The sequence below is a fragment of the Ceratotherium simum genome, chromosome 15 (genome assembly GCF_057802395.1).
Source record: "Ceratotherium simum simum isolate JZ-2026a chromosome 15, ASM5780239v1, whole genome shotgun sequence".
In the NCBI taxonomy this organism is placed as follows: domain Eukaryota; kingdom Metazoa; phylum Chordata; class Mammalia; order Perissodactyla; family Rhinocerotidae; genus Ceratotherium; species Ceratotherium simum.
The window spans coordinates 17052632-17073193 of NC_141914.1; the positions used below are offsets into that span (position 1 = coordinate 17052632).

Here is a 20562-nt window from a genome sequence, read left to right on the forward strand (position 1 = left end):
GTGATTTTTCTTCTAACTTGCATATTCAATAATCCGTCCCTGACTGCGTCACGAGCACAAAAAGTCTTTTCTCCAAAGGAGAACACTTTGCCCAATCAACCTTCAGCCATGCCAGGGCACAGCTCGTCAGGGTGATTTGTTAGCTTTAATTAATAATTCCTCACGCTGGCCATTTTAACAAATAACGCAGTGAGGCTGGGACGCTAGATGGCTGTGATTCAGGCCGATAAAACTACAGTGGAAAAGGGGTGGGGAGGGGTGTGCAGGGAATTCAGACGCCGTTTATAAACACCTCTAATCATACTCTTTCAGTTTACAATATAGAGGACATCTCAGCTGAATTACCGCGCTATGTCCACCAATTTGTGTTCAGATGGGAGCCATATGTTCGTCCACTTTATCTGCTAAAGCCTCCTCGGTGCCAACACAGTCATCGGGCAGACAACATTTACAAAAGAGAGCTCTAGCCTGCAGATTGCAAAACTTTACTGCAGCATGAAGTTGAGAAATCAGACATATAGGGCACTTCTCATGGAGCCCGTGTAACAGTCTAGAAACACAGAGGTAAGGATTACGAGTGTCAGATTTACACTTATCCTGCTGTCTGATACTGGGCATTTCATTTAGTCTTTTTTTTAATTTCATACCTCATCATCAAAACAGTTAACAATAATGGCTGATTTATTCATGCATTCCACAAACACTTATTGAATCCCCACTATATGCCAAGCACTGTATTAAATGCTGAGAATTTTTTTGAAAGTGAGACTTTTCCAGTTAACTGACACAACCTATGTATTTTTTTTTGAACATACAGATAATTTGAACATACAGATAATGTTCTTGAACAAAGCCACAAACAGGTAGCATGCAAATAAAAGTGAAAATTCATAACACTGTCTGTGTGGTTCAACCAAGAAATCAGCACTTGACAGCACGCTTAAGTCCAAGTGGAAAGTGATGCTCAGAGTAAAAGCAAAGAATACGAACAGGTAAAAAAAAAAATCTTTTTTCAAAGATCAGAAAATTTACCTCAAAGTGACTAGAACACTCAGAAGCATATCAGCCTGTTCATAAGCAATGTTACAAGGTTCACAAGCACTTGAGGGACATGCAAAGATACGAGACATTTTATTCATGTCCCTGATCTCACATACGTGTGTGTGTGTGTGTGTGTGTGTGCATGTCTGCAAGTTCATTGATTTATTGGATATATATTTATTGAGCACCTACTCTGTCCTAGGAACTGAATAATACTGGGAATCCAGAGATAAATAAAGCACAGCCTTTGTCTTCAAGAAGCTCACAATTTAGTCACTAGACACTAAAAGTGACAATACATATCTAAACAGAAAACTATAATACAATATAGCAAGAACAATGACACAAATATGCATAGAAGTACAAGGCAGGGCTCCTAGAAGTGAGGAACAGACTCTTTCTAAAGGTAGAGTAGGAATATCATTGGTAGGAAGAACATTCTAGGGAAGGGCAACCTTTGAACCCTTTCTAAAACTCTTACTAAAATTAAAGATTTTTTTTTATTTATTTTATTTTTTCCCCCCAAAGCCCCAGCAGATAGTTGTATGTCATAGCTGCACATCCTTCTAGTTGCGGCATGTGGGACTCGGCCTCAGGATGGACGGAGAAGTGGCGCCTCGATGCGAGGCCCGGGATCCGAACCCCGGGCCGCCAGCATTGCAGCGCGCGCACTTAACCACCAAGCCACAGGGCCGGCCCTCTTACTAAAATTAGATTACCAGTTAGGAACTATGGTATTTAAAGCATGATAATTTCAGATCCATAATGGTAAACATTTCAGGAATTAAAAATAAATTTCTTAAGGAAAAAGGCTCCTCAAAACTATAATATCTTGACATCATCAGAAAAGTATGCAGCACCTCCAGAAGTGGTACAAACAGTGACAATATAGGTCTTTCTTACTTTCAATGTGTTTCAGTTTTCTCAGGCAAATAGGAAGCTTCGTGACACATGCTGCCTTTTTGTTTTTTCTAGCCCATTTATCTTCTTTTCCTATGTACACACTTGTACAGTTTCTGTTTTCATTGTACTATAAGATAAATCATATCTGCGTGACCGTTACAGGAAGGGGAAAATCTACATCCATTTAGTGGTCACATGTATAACTCTAGCCAGAGAGTGCACCCTATGCTGTAGTAAGGGTGAAAATGTTGAGGAAATGAAACGAAATGAGGAAAAGAAACGATACCCCCAATCCCAAAAAAAGCCTCTTTCAGAGTCAGTTAATGCTCCTGAAAATTGCATAGAGTTCTTAATGACATTGAACACTTTGTTTTATACTAAATTCAACACTGTGAGGCAGCAGCCAGAATACTGCACTGACTGTAGTTCAGTAACACCTAGCCAATTTGAAGAACTGATACAATTTCTTAATCCATTCAGTACATATTTATTGAGCCCCTACTATGTACCAAGCACTTGTCAGTAATTGTTTTTTATTTCAGTAATGCTTATATATAATAATAGTTACCCTTCATTGATTGCTTCTTATATGCTAGGAACTGATCTAAGAACTTTACATATATTATCTCATTTAATCCTCACAATGATATGATGAGTTAGGTACTATTACCATCTCCATTTAATAGTTTATGAAACTCACAAGTGGTGAATCTGGATATGTACTATGTGGATTCGTTCTAAATAGTGAGACCAGTGCCACTAATACCCAGCAAAAATCAGTTCCATTACTTTATAGTTACATAGTCAAACATAAGCTTTTGGGATTATTTTTAATGTAGCAAAATCAAGGTGATTTTGAGGTTAATTTGAGAATTAAGCTAAACTCCTGTATCTAATGAGAGGCCTGTCTCACAAAATGAGACTGGAAAATAGTGTTTATGGTATCAACAGCCTAGTAGGTTGTACTGGGAGACAAGTTGGCAACTAGCTTGAGTTGGGCATGTTTTAGATGGTAAAAACTAGTACCACAGAACCACATGCTATGGCAGCCCCCTTCTCCCATATTAAACTGCATAGACTGTTGGAAGGTAATTCAGAACCTTCTACATCTTGCAAAGCAGGATGAGATAGTGGTTTAAAAAGGGAGGAAGAGGACTTTGAGTTGGAATGGCTTAGGTTTGAAACCTAGCTTGGCCACTTACTAGCTATATGTCCTCGGTCAAAGTAATAAGGTTCCCTGAGGCTCAATTTTCTTATCTCTAAAATGGTTTCTTGTGAAAATTAAAGGAGATAATGTACATAAGGTGTATAGCATAGAAACTAGCCCAGAAGACGTGTACAATATATGGCATTTGAAGTACTCAGAGTTAAAACTTTTCACATACAACTAAGATTTACCATTTCTAGACCAAATGACACACATATTATCTAAGCTTGCCTTAGACAATAAATGTAAATAACTCTTAGCTAAAGCAAATTGGACTTGGTAGTCTGGTAGAATTTCCTTTGAGAATGTTAATAATATAGCTGAAATGGTTGTGTTTAAGAGAAAAGAGCTGACGGACAAAATAGAGATAGATGACATAGGAATTTACCAGTTAATAATATAAAAAATTCTTACTTTTCCAAGTGATTAATACAATATTACATTTTATTAAATGGAGGTGGAAAAGCTTATTTGGGACTCACTGGGGAAGCCACCACTCAGTACAATCGTATGCTCTCCTCAGATAACCTGATGCTGCTAACTTGACTAACTACCAGCTAACTAGCAGCATTCTCCAACTCCAGGCACTCTGATGTCCTCTCTTCATACTTTCTTCTCTCTTGACCTTGATTAAGTCCAGCCATCTCCAGTTCTTGACTTCAAGTATAGACCAAATATTAATGGAACACACATTTACTGATGGTGATAAAGTTGATTCTGGAATGGGGTATTTCTTCATGGAGGGGTCACTGGAGGGGCTTCTCGAAAACTCTTCACATTTACTTGAATGTGTATGTGAAGTTTCTCCTTTGGGGATTCCTTTGGGATAAGGGACTGCCTGGATCTCCATTATTGGTCCTTATTCTGTAGCCTCTGGCTGAGATCAGCAGATGGGGAAATCAGCAGATCAGTTAACGAGCTTAGGGACTGTCTGAGCCACACTAACCTGAGTGGAATCTTCTGGGCAGCCAGAGCTTTCTAGAATCTGCTTACTTCTCAACTTGAAATCCTAATTGATAGAAAGTGAAAGTGTGAAAGACTACTTCATGTACTCTTTCTCCGGGGATACCTGCATTAGTAACAATGACTTAGTAAAACTTTGGCCTGGTTGGTCCCTGCTTCCTTATTAACTGCCTGAATCTCCAGCCTTACATTGGGAAATTTAATCATCTGGTTGAAAATGATGACAAGGAGAACTTATTACAGAAGCATTTCAAAGTAGATGCTATTTTTTATAACCTTTCCCCAAATGAATTCCGTATACTTTACAGTTCCCAAACTTATGCATTTTTACATACATATATAAATATCTGATACCTAAATGTTTTACTAAGTGGTTACCAGACAGTGAAGGAGGGGAAAGGTGATTTATTTCCAGTTTCAAATTTAGATTTCTGTCTAAACAAGAATTTTAATACTCTAATATTCTAAAATTTTTAAGTGGTGGTCAATTTATTTGGCTATACTAGGTTGAGGTTAAAAACCTTACATTTTCTCAAAAGTTCCTTGTCCCTTGAGGCAATGCTTTTTCAAGGAAAGTCTCCAACCTTCACACATGTGAAAATTGAAATTCTTGAAGGAGAAAAATGTTTCTTGTCAGAAAACTAGTCATGGCTAGTTCACAGAGTGAAGGATACCAAGATCTTATCAGCTTTCGCGTGACCTTGCTATGTGATTTGCTACAAGTCATTTAATATCCCCCTATGACTCAGTTTTCTGTCTTCTTATCTATGATACCTAAATGATACTAGCAAGGTAACATGGAACAAATATTTTGATCATCTCATAGAGCATATGTTAAAGCCTTAAATCCCGTATCCAAACGATACTACCAGTATCAAATTGGTAGAATGACACTAATACCCTGTACAGTCTTAAATCACAAATTTAGCACCTCAGGGTGTCTACTTTTTCAGCTATAAATGGGTACGGTCATGTGTATATTTTTCATCAAATATGCATTGGAATGGAGAGAGTATTGCATAATCAATTAAAACTTTTCAACAAAAATTTCATAGAATGTAAAAAATTGCAGTACAATGCAGCCACTACAGGTAATTTTCAAATATAGTAGAAGAATTGATTTTAAAATATTGAGGCATAAGATGAAGTAAATGTTTCCAAGTATATTCAGATACTTATGAAGGAAGACTATTAAAAGACAGGGAGCAATATTGCCTTTTACTCGTGTGGCTGGCTGCATTTTATGGTGGATCCAGGACCCCCATAATGAGAAAACAGAATCAGGGAAAGTGATTTCTGGCAGACTGTTGAATGATATAGAAAATAAAATGCATTCACTAATGGGTTGGCAGAAATGTTACACATGTGCTTTTAGAATCAGAACTCAGCTTTTCATACTTGGCAGAGTCGTCTTCCTGAAGTGTCCCCGCACAATACTCTCCCACCACTCATTTTTTTAGTTCTATAGTGCCAGGTGGGAGTAATGACCAAAGGGAAGGGCAAAACAAACAGAGGCACTCACTGTGGCAGGAGACACTCCAAGGATCAAAGGGCCGACGTGGCTATGCATGCCACTGGAACACCAGAGGGTGGCTCATCAGCATGGCGCCCTGAGAACCACAGGAGCCACTCCTGGCAGGTCAGCACCTGGGGTGCAGGCCCCTCTTCCTGCTCAGGAGGACTACCTGCTAGGACTAAATGTGCACATTGCCTTATCCACTCACAGCATTTGATTTCAACACAATTCTGAGCTAGTATAACATTTATTGAATGATCTCAGTGTGATAGACACTATACAAATCACACAAAAACATAATTCCTTTCCACGCAGATTTCACACTTTACAGGATTCTAAGGAGAACTCTGAGTTTCCTACATTAACGATAAAATCTTGGGCAACTAGTAGACAAGATAATTCAATGTCTAATATTTTTATCAGATACATTTCTTTAGTTTTCATATCTGCCATGAGAAAATAATACATTAATATCTCAATTATCCAGCATTCTTATATTCACTTATAGGCCTATCTTGATTTAACATGGTCAAGAACCCAGAAAATAGAAAATAGAGTCTTTGAGAAACTAAAAAAGATGCCATAAAGTACACACTATTGCCCAAACATCTTTACTCATCAGCGAGACTTTAACTTGGAACTAATATATTCTTCCATAATACGTAGTTATTGAAACCCTCCATTCATGTTAGATGGGAAGATGGGACGCTTCCAGAAGAAACATAATGATAACTGTATGAAATAACCACTCTGTATCTCAGAATGAAGAGGGGGCAAAGAGAGGAGAAGAGAGATGAAGTACCCAAGGATGAGAATTATGTACAGCTTGCAAACCTGTCTATAACTGAGTCCCACAGAAATCAACATGCTAGAGCTCTACAAAAAAATAATGTTCATATCTGTTATGGGTTGAATTGTGTCCCCTCAAAATTCATATGTTAAAGTCCTAAGCCCCAGTACCACAGAACATGACTTTATTTGGAAACAGTGTCATTGCAAATGTAATCAGTTAAGATAAGGTCATAGGTAGGGTGGGGCCCTAATCCAGTATGACAGGTATCCTTATAAGAAAGGGGAATTTGGACACATAAGTGTACACAGGGAGAATACCATGTGAAGATAAAGGCAGAGATCAGAGAGATACTTCTACAAGCCAAAGAACACCAAAGATTGGCAGCAAACCATTAGCAGTTAGACAAGAGGCATGGAACAGATTCCCTCTCACAGACTTCAGAAGAAACCAACACCGCTAATACCTTGATTTCAGTCTTCTGGCCACCAGAACTCTGACGTAATACATTTCTGTTGTTTCCGGCACCCAGTGTGTGGTACTTGGTTACAGCAGCTCTAGGAAACTAATACAACAATGATGATCAGGGAATCATTATGTAAAGATTAAATCATGTTCAGAACATTTTGTTTAAGAAAATTGAAAAACATAAAGTTCACTGCAGAAAAAGGATCATTAATATGTTTTAAATAAATAAACCACTCAATGTTTGAGTGGTATCTAGATGACTAATATACATGGAACATATAGATTTTAATCTTTACTAATTCAATGAGATGCTGCCTAAAAAGACAAAATGATATTCACTCTACAGAAGACATCAAAGGAAGAGTCCCCAACCTCTAAGAAGCATTTTGACTAGCAAGACAGATAAATATGAAGTTATTTTTATTTGTTTAAAATACATAGCCTAATGAGGGCGGAATGGTTACCTAGAGAAGACATTGGTAGAGTAGAGGCTGCCTACTCAGAAGAGGAATTTAAGAAATGGGATTTGAGTCTGGATAAAAATTAAGAGGCATCCATCCAGATGAGAAGTTACAGACAATTCTAAGTATGAGGAATACTGGGGGAAAGAGGAGGGGTGGACATAACAGTAGAAGGAATATGGAAGGAGACTAGCTGGTATTGAGAGCAAAACAATATGAAACGAGCACAGGAATGATAAAAAGTCCTGCAGATGCTAAGAAAAACAAGAGAGGGTAGCATTCCTGTATTCTGAACAAGAAGAGAGTGAAAAACATCTAGTGCCAGAATTAAGCTCTCTTTAAAACCAGTGCTCTGAATGCTTTTGTGTGAAAAAGAAAGACTGTACTTTGATTTTTCTTTAAAAAGACACAATAGTGGAACGGGAACTTGTTTTTTCTTTAAGTGTAAGCTAAGTAGTATGGCAGGTAGGTCAAGGAAGAAATATTTCATGGAACAGGAAGCTATAACTTTATACAATTTAGTCTCTGGAGAAGTTATGAGGAAAAAAAAAGAGGACAGAATAGCCCCACAAAGTTTGTTTGTTGTGTTAAAAAGCTTTAAAATCCTACCTCTCCTAATTGTTCTTAACATTTTATTCAGCCAATTATCAACTTAATCTGAGGAAAGAAAAATCAACTTGACTTTTTGACAGCCAAGTCAATCCAACTGGAAAATTCAAATCCTACAAGAATAGGGCATAGGGAAAACTCTGCTTAGCAACATTTTAAACTGACAACAGAAATCCATAATAACAGACTCATCTTTTTCTTCCCTTCCCAAACTCATTCTCTCTAAAAAAAAATTAATGATGATACAAAGATATTCTTGAATGAGATAAAAAAGTGAAGAGAGCTATTCGCTCTTTATGGTAATAGGAAGTCGTTGCTCAAGACAGTCAACTGTAATCTTTTTCTCTTCTTCCTGGAAGTTGGAGAAGGCCCTGTCCATGTCTCTAAAATAACTCAATTATACCACTACATAGATGAAATACAGTTTAATTTCATCTATCTTCTATGTTAATTCACAAATCAATTCAATTATTTGTTTTATTCATTCTTTGGGGGAAATTTTAGCTTAGATGATGATGCTTAAGTAGCAGCCAAAATGTTGAAAAGGAAGGTGAGAGATATTTTTTTGTGGGTATTATATTTTCTTTCTACTGATTTCTAAATGACTTCTGCTATAGAAATGACTTCTGCAGAGCATTACTACTTCTGGTATATAGGAACGGGTGCTCTCAAAACTGAGATGGTAGTAAAATGAATAAATTCACATCAGTGGGAAGGGAAATGAGAAGGGAATGAGGAAAGGCATAATGCTACAGCATTAAAAAATATATATATATATACACATATATATACCGTGGCCTTTACTCAAAATAATGCTGCTGAAACTTTCTCCTTTGAAGAGGAGTAATCGAAAAGAGAAAGAGGAAGGAAGGGGGGGAGGGAGGACTGGAGGGAGGGAGGGAGGGAGGAAAGGAAAGCAAGAAAATGATTGAGCAATTGAGCAAAAAAGCAAGGAAGCAAGAAGGTGAGAAAGAAGGAAAGAGAGAGAAAGCCATTATAGAGGCACTGTCTCATCCCCTTCCCCACTGGCTGGCCCTCTAATCTTCCTTTCTACTACCTACCGCAACCCAAATGTTTGGGACACAACTGGGTTTCTCCCTTCAATTGACGCTCACTTAGGTACCAATATCTGTAATTCAGCAGGTCCAAGTGTTTTTGAGCTCATGTGCCCTTTGAGAACAAATGAAAGATATGAACCTCTCCCAGGGAGAAGGAAAGGTCACATTTACAAATACTATACAGTATACATATACATATGCATATGCATACATACAAAGTATATTTGTGTACATTTTCAGAGGGCTCACATAAACTCTAAACTGATCCCTGCACTCTCCAACCATCCATTAGCTCCATGTAAAGGACCATTGGCTCCAGAATTGGGACCAAGCCAGAATAAATAGGTGAGGATAGGGACTTGGAGAAATGGAAATGGAATATAAAACAAACAAACCCACACACACATAAAAAAGGTGTCCCTTGTCTCCAAGTCAATCCTTAACCTCTTGACTCTTTTCATTGTTTTTGAAACTGAGAACAAGGAAAACTATGAATTGACTAATGAACTATTTAACAAAAATAAAGAAAAGCATATAGCAACATATATAATATTATATTGACTCTTCATTTTTTACATCATTAATTTTACATTCCTCCTTGTTAGTTGCCTCGATAGTGCACTGACATCTAACACTGTTTTCATTTTGAAAATTAGCTCTAACATATACAATCGCATTGAAAACTGACACTACTTAATATTGTGAATAAGAACTGATCAGACACACAAGAAACGACATGGAGACTGGGCAACAGATATGAAAAAAGCAAATAAAGAATAATAAAATAGTTTTAAGATTTTAACTAGAATGCATATATTTGAGGACACATACCATGCCTTAACTGTAATAAATGAGAATTGTTTATATTTGTTTAAAACATAGTAATGTTTTTCATAGTATTTCATAATCTTTAAATGCCTTAAGGTATCTTTAGCTCATCTAATTTGGACATCAACTCTGGAAAGTAAATGGGAGAGATATTATCTTTATTTTACAAGTGAGGAAACTGAGGTCATAAGTGATTAAATGATATGTTTAATATCACATATCTAACATGTGGCAAAGCAAAGACTAGAACTCAGGAATTTTGATACTTACCCAGTAATTTTTCTGCTATCCTATACTGCCTTCAAAAAATGTTCATTATATATAACTTATTTAGGCACTTATGCTCTCCTACTTTGGAGATCAGGACAATGCTATATCCCCTGAAATGAGTTCATATCCATGACTAATTTGTTTCCTACACTAGGATTTTGTGGATGGCATACGGTGAAGCAGAAAGTATATTAGCTATTTTAGAGATGCACATAGATATATTTACATGTACACTGAATATGTTGTGGATATTCTCTATATAGGTACTTTTATATGTGTGTGTCCATACATATATGTGTGGGAACTAATGTGTGTTTATTCATCCCATTAGAAAACAATAATGGGATGTCAAGGTAAGCTTGTACTTTATTATTAATCTTGCATTTAGTAGTGGCACATGTTGACAAATATTTATAAATTAAAACAATATAAATACATGAACAGCATAGTAGAACATATTTAAAGAAAAAATATAAATGCGTATATATCAACCTTCAACTATCCTTCCTGTTAATTGATAAGTGATTACTTAAATCAGATTTATTAAATTAGAAGTAAAAACTGACTTTAAAAAAATACATGAGTATATTTTCAACCTTCTGTTGTAATTAAATGGAGTCCAAAATTTAGTTATTGTTAAAGTTTTATAATTTGATTGTTCTTACATTTCCATTTTGTCTTGGGAAATGAGTCTTTCAGCTGGAAGATTCTCCTATTTTTTTTTTTTTTTAATCTGAGACATATAGTCTTATTTTAAAACGAATAAGATGGTAGATTGCTGGGATGAGCTAATTTCCTCCTTAAGGGAAGGGGATAATAGCAATCACAATCTAGTGGATTTACCTGTATCTCTCTCTTCATACCCAAGGCAACTCTTATATCCTAGACATCAAAATCTACCTTGAGCAAAATTGTGACTGGGACGTGTAGATGAACTTTGTCCCCAGTTCATCTCCCTTATCTCCTTTTGACTTTATTTCCTTTGGACTTTCTTAACTCTTCCTTCAACCTTATCAAAAGATTCATTTCTGCTCCTTTTCCCCTAAGGTGCTAGAACCGTCCTCTTTAATTTCAACTATAAACTGAGATCCTTATTCAACTCGGATTCCTACTATTGCATCCTTAGCCCACCTTGCCAACCCCTGAATCAAAATGCTGCCATTTATCTGACCAATTTCACTATGCCTGTGTCAGGCCTTCACTTACCAGATCACACTCTCTTAAGTACATGTGGGAGACTTGAGATTTCTCTATTTCACGACAAGTTATAACTGCATTGACCTCAGCCCTCCACGTAAGTCATCTCCACTAATATTTTAGTAATTCCATCTCTGGTTCACTCAATCCTGGCTTGCTTCCCTTTTCCAGTTGGGCTACCACTATGGTTCTAGCATGGTTTGTGGAGAATATAAAGGTGTTAATGAATAAAATCTATACCATGAGCCAGAAAACCTCCCATCCAGCTCAGGCCCTAATGGTCAACTTGGTTTTTCCTGTGCCTTTGTTCTATTTATCAATGAGAAAAAAACACTGTTTACCAAGTTCCATGAGATATATAAGGGTAAATGTTTAAGTTTTTTGGAGAAAATCTACTAATAGATTATGTAAGTATTTATACTGACTCTTTCCTTCTACTTCTACAGCAAAAAAAAGAATATTCAGAGTACTCTAGAAATATATAATGAAGGTGACTCATTCTTCTAGAATTCATTTGTGGTAGGCAAAATAATGGCACTGCAAAAATGTCCATTCTCTATTACCCAGAACCTCTAGTACATGGCAAAATTATGTTACATGGTAAAGGGACTTTGCAGATGTAATTAAGGTCATGGACCTTAAAATAGGTAGAGTATCCCAGATTATCCAGGTGGGCGCAACTAACTGCTTTAGAAGCAAAGAACGTTTTTGGCTGGAATTTGGAAAAGATGTGGTATAAAGGGAAGTCAGAGAGATTCTAAAGGTGATAATGATTTGAGGCATTCTTGCTGGCACTGAGATAGAGGGGCCCATGTGCATGAAGCTAAGGACGGCCTCCAGCTGACAGCCAGCAAAGAAATGGAGACCTTAGTCCCACAACCACAAAGAACTAAATGAGCCTGGAAGTAGATTCTTTCCAGAGCCTCCAGTTAAGAGGCTAGCAGTCTGACACCTTGATTTGGGTCTTGTGAAACCTGGAACAGATAAATCGGTTGAGTAAACGCAAACTTCTGATCTGCAGAACTATGTAATAATAAATTTGTGACGTCATAAGCTGCTAGGTTTGTGATTATTTGTTATAGTAGTAATAGAAAAGTAATATACCATTCCAGTTCAATGGCCAATAGAGACAATAGTTTAAAATCATACGGTAAAAGAGTTGGAACGGGAACCACTATTGTGAACACAGAAAGTTCTTGGTGCTGCAAACACATTTTTTTCTTGATTTTCCATTTTTTAGCCATAACTCCAGAGAAAATGAAATAACACAAGACTGAAGGACGAGGATCATGAGGAGTGTATATCTACTTAAATGCAGAGTGTCCTCACCAAGGAACTTCACAAATACGCCTTTTCCTCACGGGTAAGAATACTACACTAATAGTACAACATTACTCATACCAACTAAATCCACTGTCTTGAAAAGGGAGAAAAATCTGAGAATAGTTCAAAGGATTATAAAGACATGATGATAATAGCCATTTAAGAGGGAATTAAAAGTAGACAAAGAAAATCAAGCAAACGTATCCAGCATTCACAGATCATATGTATATGGGGTGTGCTTTTCCCACTACACAAGTTGTCTTACCATACATTTAAAGGAAATTATTTTCAAAATACATTTGTGTATTTTTATATGGCATCACCAGAGCTATTTTTCAAATGTACCTTCCAAAATTAATTTTCTTTCTGATTCACATTTTTTACATGGCCAGATTCTGGCCTCGACAGAATGAGAAATATTAGAAGAAAGGCAGCAATTTCTGATGATTTTCCAGCACGGAAGGTTTAGAGGACCTGGCCTTTGAAGATATACTCAAGTTCAGAACCTAAAACTTTTTGAGGTATCACGACAACATGCCGAAAATGGACACTTCTCTGAATCAACTAGAAATGATTCTCACGGTAAAGGGTAAATTCTCAGCAGGTTGTACATATTCTACTTTATAATTATATCACAGTATGAAATAATACAGAAGAAAACAGGAGGAAAAACAAATACAGTGATTAAAAATTATCTAAGAAACAGGGTAAACGCAGTTAATTTTTTTTCTGCAAAGACAGAAAATACACTGAGGTAAAAATGACTAACACCACACTCTGCAACTTTCCTTTTGTATTCCATGAGGCCACAAAGGGAAGTGACTTTCTCCTGGCCTGGTTAAGGGCCCTCCAGGCTAGAGAAGGCCACGTGAGAAAAAACACTCACCTTTTTCTTCTTCGGAACACCACATCCTGCTTCCTACAGGTCTCTGAAAACTTACTAAAAACTTTGATAATTTTATAAGGCGATATCATAATTTTGAGGGGCTCTGAGGCTCAAACACAGCAAGTTAATCCCCATTTTATGTCTGTCCCAATTTAGTATTTCTAAAGGGGGTGGATAATAATAAATCCCGCCAACTCTCTTTTTTAGGGCTATTCAGATACTAAATAAACTGAGAACATTTTAAAATGCAATCTCACAAAAATCTGCTTTGCTTAACCTTCTCTCCTTCTTTAAAAAATAAGAAAGGCATGATGTTCTTTTTTTTTGTTAATTAATTCATTTTAGACAATTCCTTAAATTTTCATTTTAATAAATTTTTGTGTGGGTGCATTAATTACTTTCAAAGACGCTTTACAACTGTTACCTATTAAAAGCCTTTGTTAGCGAATAAAAAAAAAAAGAAAAAAACTTCCAGCCTGCCCCCTCCCTTCTCCATTCTGAGTAGGTTCTTGCTACCAACTGCTGGAGTGTGTTCGCTTTGCACCTAGAGCTATAATTATTTTGCTTTAATTTTACAAAACCTTTTGTTCCATTCCCACGAGCCCACCTGATCCTTATATTACACTCGCTCTATTAAAACACTCATGCAGAACAAAGCATGGCTGTACTGATTCATAAATAACTTTTTTTGTCTCAGTAAAATGCTACTGGCTAGGGTTTGGGACATAGTCCTGGGCTTCACCCTCCTCTGCCAATTTTCATGTGTTAAAGCAAAAAGTATGTTGTTTCAGAGTGTTATCTTCTTCCCCAACATTCTGTCTTTGCCCCACTGTTTTTTGTGTTTTTAAAAATATTTTGTTATACTTAATTTCACTCTGCAGCAATACATGATACAACATTGAGGATGGCGGGTATATTAAAGGATTGTAATCATGTTGAGATTTCTTTTATTCATATCGTTAAGATCTTTTTAAAATCACTTTTGTTGCCTTCTTTAATTTTCCTTCTCTCTCCTTACTCCACCCCTTTTCCTTGAGATCTTGCAAAACATGTGGGCTTTTGGCAGAAAAAAAATTGCAGTGACTCATCAAGAGAATTGTTTGTTTGCTCTGAGGAGCACCCTGAGGACCCTCCGGGCTGCACACAGAGGTCTTTGATCCTAGGAAATTTATTTGTTCCAGATGTTTTCCCCACAGCCACCTTTCTGCAATGTCCCTCTTCATTATGTATCATGAGAATAAACACTTGAGACCCACTGCTACAGCATACAGTTTTCCTGAATGCAGTGTGACAGTGAGTTGACATTTGATGGAGCTGTTGGGTTGTCCTTGCTTTAGGCACAATGATGGAGGAAGGTTAACACTGAGGAAGGCAGAACTGGGTCTCTTCAGGCAAGTGTCCCTGGAATTAAGATGGAATTTATGTGAACTAGGCCAAACAAAATATACAAATCTTTAGACCACTGCTTATGGACCTGGCCTGATCCAAATTCATAAAGTCTTAATACTTGTTCCACCTAAAGAGTGGACAGGAAAGTGAAGTCTTTGGACACCTCTTGTATTTTCTTGGTCTCGCTGAGGGTGCTAGTAGAAATGAGCAGGGAGGACAAGGCAGGTGATTGAGAGTAGATGCACAGGTAAAGATGTGTGCTAGACTGAATAATGCTCCCCGCCCCCAATGATAGGCACATCCCGATCCCTGGCATCTGTGAATGTTACCTTACACGGCAAAAAAAGACTTTGCCGATGTAATTAAGGATTTTGTGATGGGGAGATTATCCTGGATTATCTAGATGGGTCCTAAATGCAATCACTTGTATCCTCATATGTAAGAGGGTAATGTCACACAGACACAGGAAGACAAGTCAATGTGACCAGGGAAGCAGAGACTGAATTGATGTAACCATGAGCCAAGAAACGTTGTCAGTCACCAGAAGCTGGAAAAGGCAAGGAAAGGCATTTTCTCTGAGAGACTCCAGAAGTAATACGGCCCTGCCAACACCTTGATTTCAGCCCAGCGATACTGATTTTGGACTTCGGGCCTCCAGAATTGTGACAGGACAAATTTATGTTAAGTCACCAACTTTGTAGTAATTTGTCAAGCAGTTATAGGAAACTAATACAGATGGTAACTATTTCAAGACCTTACTGTTTAGCACATTTCTGAAATCATCAGTCTCAGGTTGAAGGAGGAGCGGAAAATAGGGTGCCAAGACTTGAAGACAAAACTTTTTGTGGAGATGCTGAAGTTCTTAAGGGCACTTGTGATCTACAGCAAGTTGAGAATAAAAATAAACAGGGCAAAGAGAGTACGTGAGGGCATTTAATAGATTCTACAGATTGTGAAAGTAAATGCTCCAATTTTCTAATACTAGTTTGCATATTTTATGAAGTAGAAAAAATCTATCATATTTTCCCTTTAAAATAAATGTTTATATATAACGTATCATGTCATTTTTCTCCTAAAACAATTGTCAGTATAATGAACTTTAGCGACAATGGATTTGGCATGCATATACTATACTTGGTACATATATACTATGCTATAAAAGTGAAGATCCTCTGTCTACACTTAAGGTAACTTTCCTTTAGTTCTTCAAAGGATAACAGATTTTTAAAGATTAACCCAAAGATAATTTGGCATGTAAACTCAATAATTCTTAAATAAATGTATTAAAACAATAACTTAAATCTGGAAAAGTCCAATAGCAAAATGACTATTATGTAACCAGACGATGCTGTTTCTCACTTTTTGTAGTTCATCATTAAAAATCTATAGCAGCTGCATCATTAAAAAGGACAAGGAAGATTCCTCAACGCCCATGATTCTTTTTGGCTACTGGGCTTTTCAACAACCACACTATTAATCTTCATCATCAACATGAGGTCAGTAGACCTAGACCACCGATATAGATGAAGAAGTAAAGTTCCGGAGAGCCTAAAGAGGTTCTGGATCAATCAGCAAATGAGAGGAACTGGGAAAATCAAGTAGAAATGCTGACTCTCCACTCTAATACCTTTGAAAAGCAAATAGAGATTGAGTTTTCCTTTGGAAGATAACACTCCAATGAGACAATACATAAAAGATGGCCATTTATTTTTTGCTACTTTTATATAATTACCACTGAGCATTCATTTGACAGTAGGTTTAAAAACAGAAAGAACACAATACTCTATTTACTAAGTAAATAAACAAATGAGAAACTGATGATTAATACAACTATTGCACTAAAGAAATAGATCCTAAGGCATTCAAAGTAGCAAGAGGCTAAAGAAACTGGTGGTTATCCCCATGCACCTACATTTGGAGAAGCATGAATAGTGAGAATTTCACTGCATTGCCTTTTCCATTTCCTACTACTACCAGCTGTACTCTGACCTGAAGCAGTTCAAGGTCTCAGGACTTCAGAGTTTCACTATATATAGAGAAAGAGAAATCAATGTAAATTCCACGTTCATACTCCAGTGTCTCATTGTTTTATTTGCTTTAACACTTGGTACACCTTATCTTTGGAAGGACAGAATGCATATCTTTGCTTTGTGTGGTGCAGGTTTTCATAGTACCATATAACTATAGTTACTCTTTACTCATTTATTAACTCTTCCAACAACCCAGAAGGCAATTGTTAACATTCCAATTTATCACCATCCCACCTGTTTCTATGAATTCCTAGAGGGCAGGGAATATGTTTTTCTTTTAGCCAGCTCCCATTAGCTCTACAACACCTAATAAGTTTTTAAGGAGTAACTAGCTGACATATAAGTCAAGGCACAGGAGAATGGGTGGCCAGGATGAGTGGGGATTGGCCCATTTGGCTTTGTAAATTTTGTAATAAAACATTGAGTGCTGAAGAGATAAAACATAAAGAATGTTTTTAAATCCTTATCTTATTCAGTACATTTTATATAAACGAAATCCTACAATATATGATCTTTTGTGACTTGCGTCTTTCACTTCACATAGTGTTTTCATCCACATTGTAGCATGTATCAATATTTCGTTCCTTTTTTTCTGCAAATAATATTCCATTGTATGGATAGACCAATATAGAGACATAAAATATGTTAGTGGTTGCCTAGAGCTGGCAGGGTTGAGGGGAAACGGGAAATGACTGTTAAAGGGTAGAAGGTTTCATTTTGGGTTGATGAAAATGTTATAAAATTAATTGTGGTGATGGTTGTACAACTCTTGTGACTATGTTAAAAATCACTGAATTCTATACTTTAATGGGTGAACTGTAAGATATATTAATTCTATCTCAATAAAACAGTTATATTAAAAAAAATCCTTATCTTAACTTCTTTAGCATAGATTATGATCTTGAAAGCTACTAATTTGTACTGTTCCATAACAAATATATTGTACCATAACAAATATAGGAGGATGAGTTTAGTATGATATAATTTGCTGTGATGGAGAAATGGTTGAGATGAATGGGGCTTTAAAAATCAAGAATCAAGGATATTTGGGAAGATATAAGATGTGCTTGGGTACCTTTCAAATGAACAGGGATTGTCTCTAGCATTTTAGCCATCATGTTTCTGGGACTCGAACTAATCAAAGTCCCAGGTTATCAGTTACTTAGTATAAATTTTCCAATAAACACCCCTTGATCATACCCTTAAATCTTCAAAGTGGGTGAATCCATACAGCCCCTTCTACACAGGCAAATGACATACACAAAAAATGTAAAGTTACTATTTTTTTCTTTGAAGCAGTTTAATGAATTAACAAAAATCCATAAAGAAGAAAATCGGACTTTAAACCCTGGATAAAAATGTTCTTCATCAATGACTGTCATGATTACAGATTACAGTATATATTTTTTCTTAATAAAATGGGATCTCCATCAAATATATAGATAGACCATAGAGTCTTCCCATAGGGACCTTTAAGATCATCTAATCCAATCCTTCATTTTACAGATGAATAAACAATATGTGAGTGTTTTAATAAAACCTACTTTAAGATTTGCATTGAAACAAAATGGCTTTTATGCCAAGAGAGAAGCAAAAGAAAGATTTAACAGTAGAAGGTTGGTGAAGGAGAGAGGAAAAAAAAAGAGAAGGGCTCTTTCAGTGGAGTAAAGCATTAAGCAGAGATACATTCTCTAATATTCATCCAGGTCTTTGCTGGAGACTGGCTTAAATATTACAAAGATAGTTGCATTCATTTTTTAAAGAATTGCTTAGATTATTAACAAACAAACAGTTTAGACAGATTTACTTCTTGGGAATCACATGACTCATCACAAATAAACAAACTTGCTCTATATTTCTAACATGGCAACTGTCCATTCATTTATACTGTGTCACCTCTTACTTCCCCAGCACATGCAAATTGAAGAGAAACACAATGACTATTGTTAAAATCTATTTCAAAATAAAGATTATCTCATAAAAACAGAGAAAACGTGACTACTTTTCAGAGTCATTTAAAAATAAATTTTAATTCAGAGACTTGCTACTAAAGAGAATGTAAACTTGTTAAAAGTGTAGGCTCTGGAATCAGACTCCTTGGTGACTGAATCTTGGCTTTGCCACCTACTTGACCTTGGGCAAATTTATTCCCCTCTGTGCCTCAATTTTCTCACCAGTAAAATTGGGATAACAATAGTGACTATTTAAAAGAGTTGTACACCTGAAATTTTTACAATGTTATAAACCAATGTTACTGCAATAAACAAAAAATTAAAAAAAAAAAAATAAAATAAAATAAATAAATAAATAAATAAAATATTTGTTGATGTATAACATGAGTACAAAAAAAAAAAATAAAAAAGAAAATAAAAGAGTTGTAGTGAGGATGGGAGGATATAACTTTATAAATCTCTTAGAACAGGAACTGGCACATAATAATTACTCAATAAATGTTAGTTGTTACTACTAACATGTACAAGCCTGTTAAACATTTTCAGAGGGGTAAGGGTAATCTCATTAATGAGATTTGTTTAAGTATTCTGTCTTGCAATTTGTTGCCTAATTTAATTCAGGCCAATATTCCATCTCAGGATGAATAATGAAATAGAATGAGGAAAAGCCTCAATTTGGTTTGCTTAGATGTGTTTGAGACAGGAATTGTCATCCTTTTAAAAGGAATAAACTAAAAGGCTGTACTCGGTTCTGGCTTAAAGCAATGGAGAGATGACTCTTAAAAGGCAAAGGAGAAAAGGAGGGAACAGGAGAAGCTTAGCAGGATGCGTATGTCTTCTGATGTTCTGGGGAGCACGAGAGAACACTCACAGAGGAAAATGGAGGTGCTGACTTCTGCAAGCGAATGCTCCACTTATATGACCCCACAGTATTTTATGCATATCTCAAAGTAATTAACTTTCTACTGTATAATGATCTGTTTACATATATTTTTTCCTCTATTATACAGTGATCTACTTGAGGACAAAAATTGTTCCACTCATTTTTGTTCAATGGTTGCTTAGTAAAATATTCACTGAATGAATGACTTAACTAGTTAATGAATAACATAACACTACTACAATAGGGGAGGCTAGCTAGCAGTTCCCAAAGGGAGAGCCAAGACTCTCACAGGTGATCCTACACAATAGAGAGAAATGCTGAGGGAGAAATGACTGACCATTATGGTACTGGCACGGATCGCGGATCTCTGTGCTGGGGATAAATGCTCCCAGTAAGCAGAGAATATTTTTGAAGTTTAAACATGTGCATTATTGTGAGTTTTTTTTACTGTAATTTTCTTTTTTAAAAACACTCACAAATATTTGAGAATCTAGTATGTCGCACTTCACAAGGCAGAGGAATTAAGTGTAATGTGGTATACAAATATAATCAGACTGATAAGCCATGGCAAAATTCTGAAGGTAAATTCAATAAAAGAAGCCTAGGTAACGTGTTGTGTGATATGGAGAATAAGAAATTGCTCATAGCTTAGGGAATTAAGGTAATTTTTGTAGAGGGGGTAATACTTGAGCTGAATCTTGATGCAAATAAGCTAAATGTGTTAAAATAGAGCATTATACCTTAATTTGGAAATTGATTGATGTGCAGACATGACTGGAAATACCTGT

General features: G+C 36.3%; 1 protein-coding gene across 9 annotated transcripts in view; it reads right to left on the bottom strand.

Moving 5' to 3' along the window:
• Positions 1–20562, bottom strand: part of ZBTB20 (zinc finger and BTB domain containing 20) — a 775204-nt gene that overhangs the window by 415280 nt on the left and 339362 nt on the right. For 2 of the 9 annotated variants that reach the window (XM_087439636.1, XM_087439634.1), the window contains exon 1: positions 6887–7168. The exons of the other annotated variants lie outside the window; for them this stretch is intronic. The gene's annotated coding sequence lies outside the window, so the exon portion shown is untranslated. Of the gene's footprint in view, positions 1–6886; positions 7169–20562 lie in introns of those variants that run through there. 9 annotated transcript variants of the gene reach the window in all.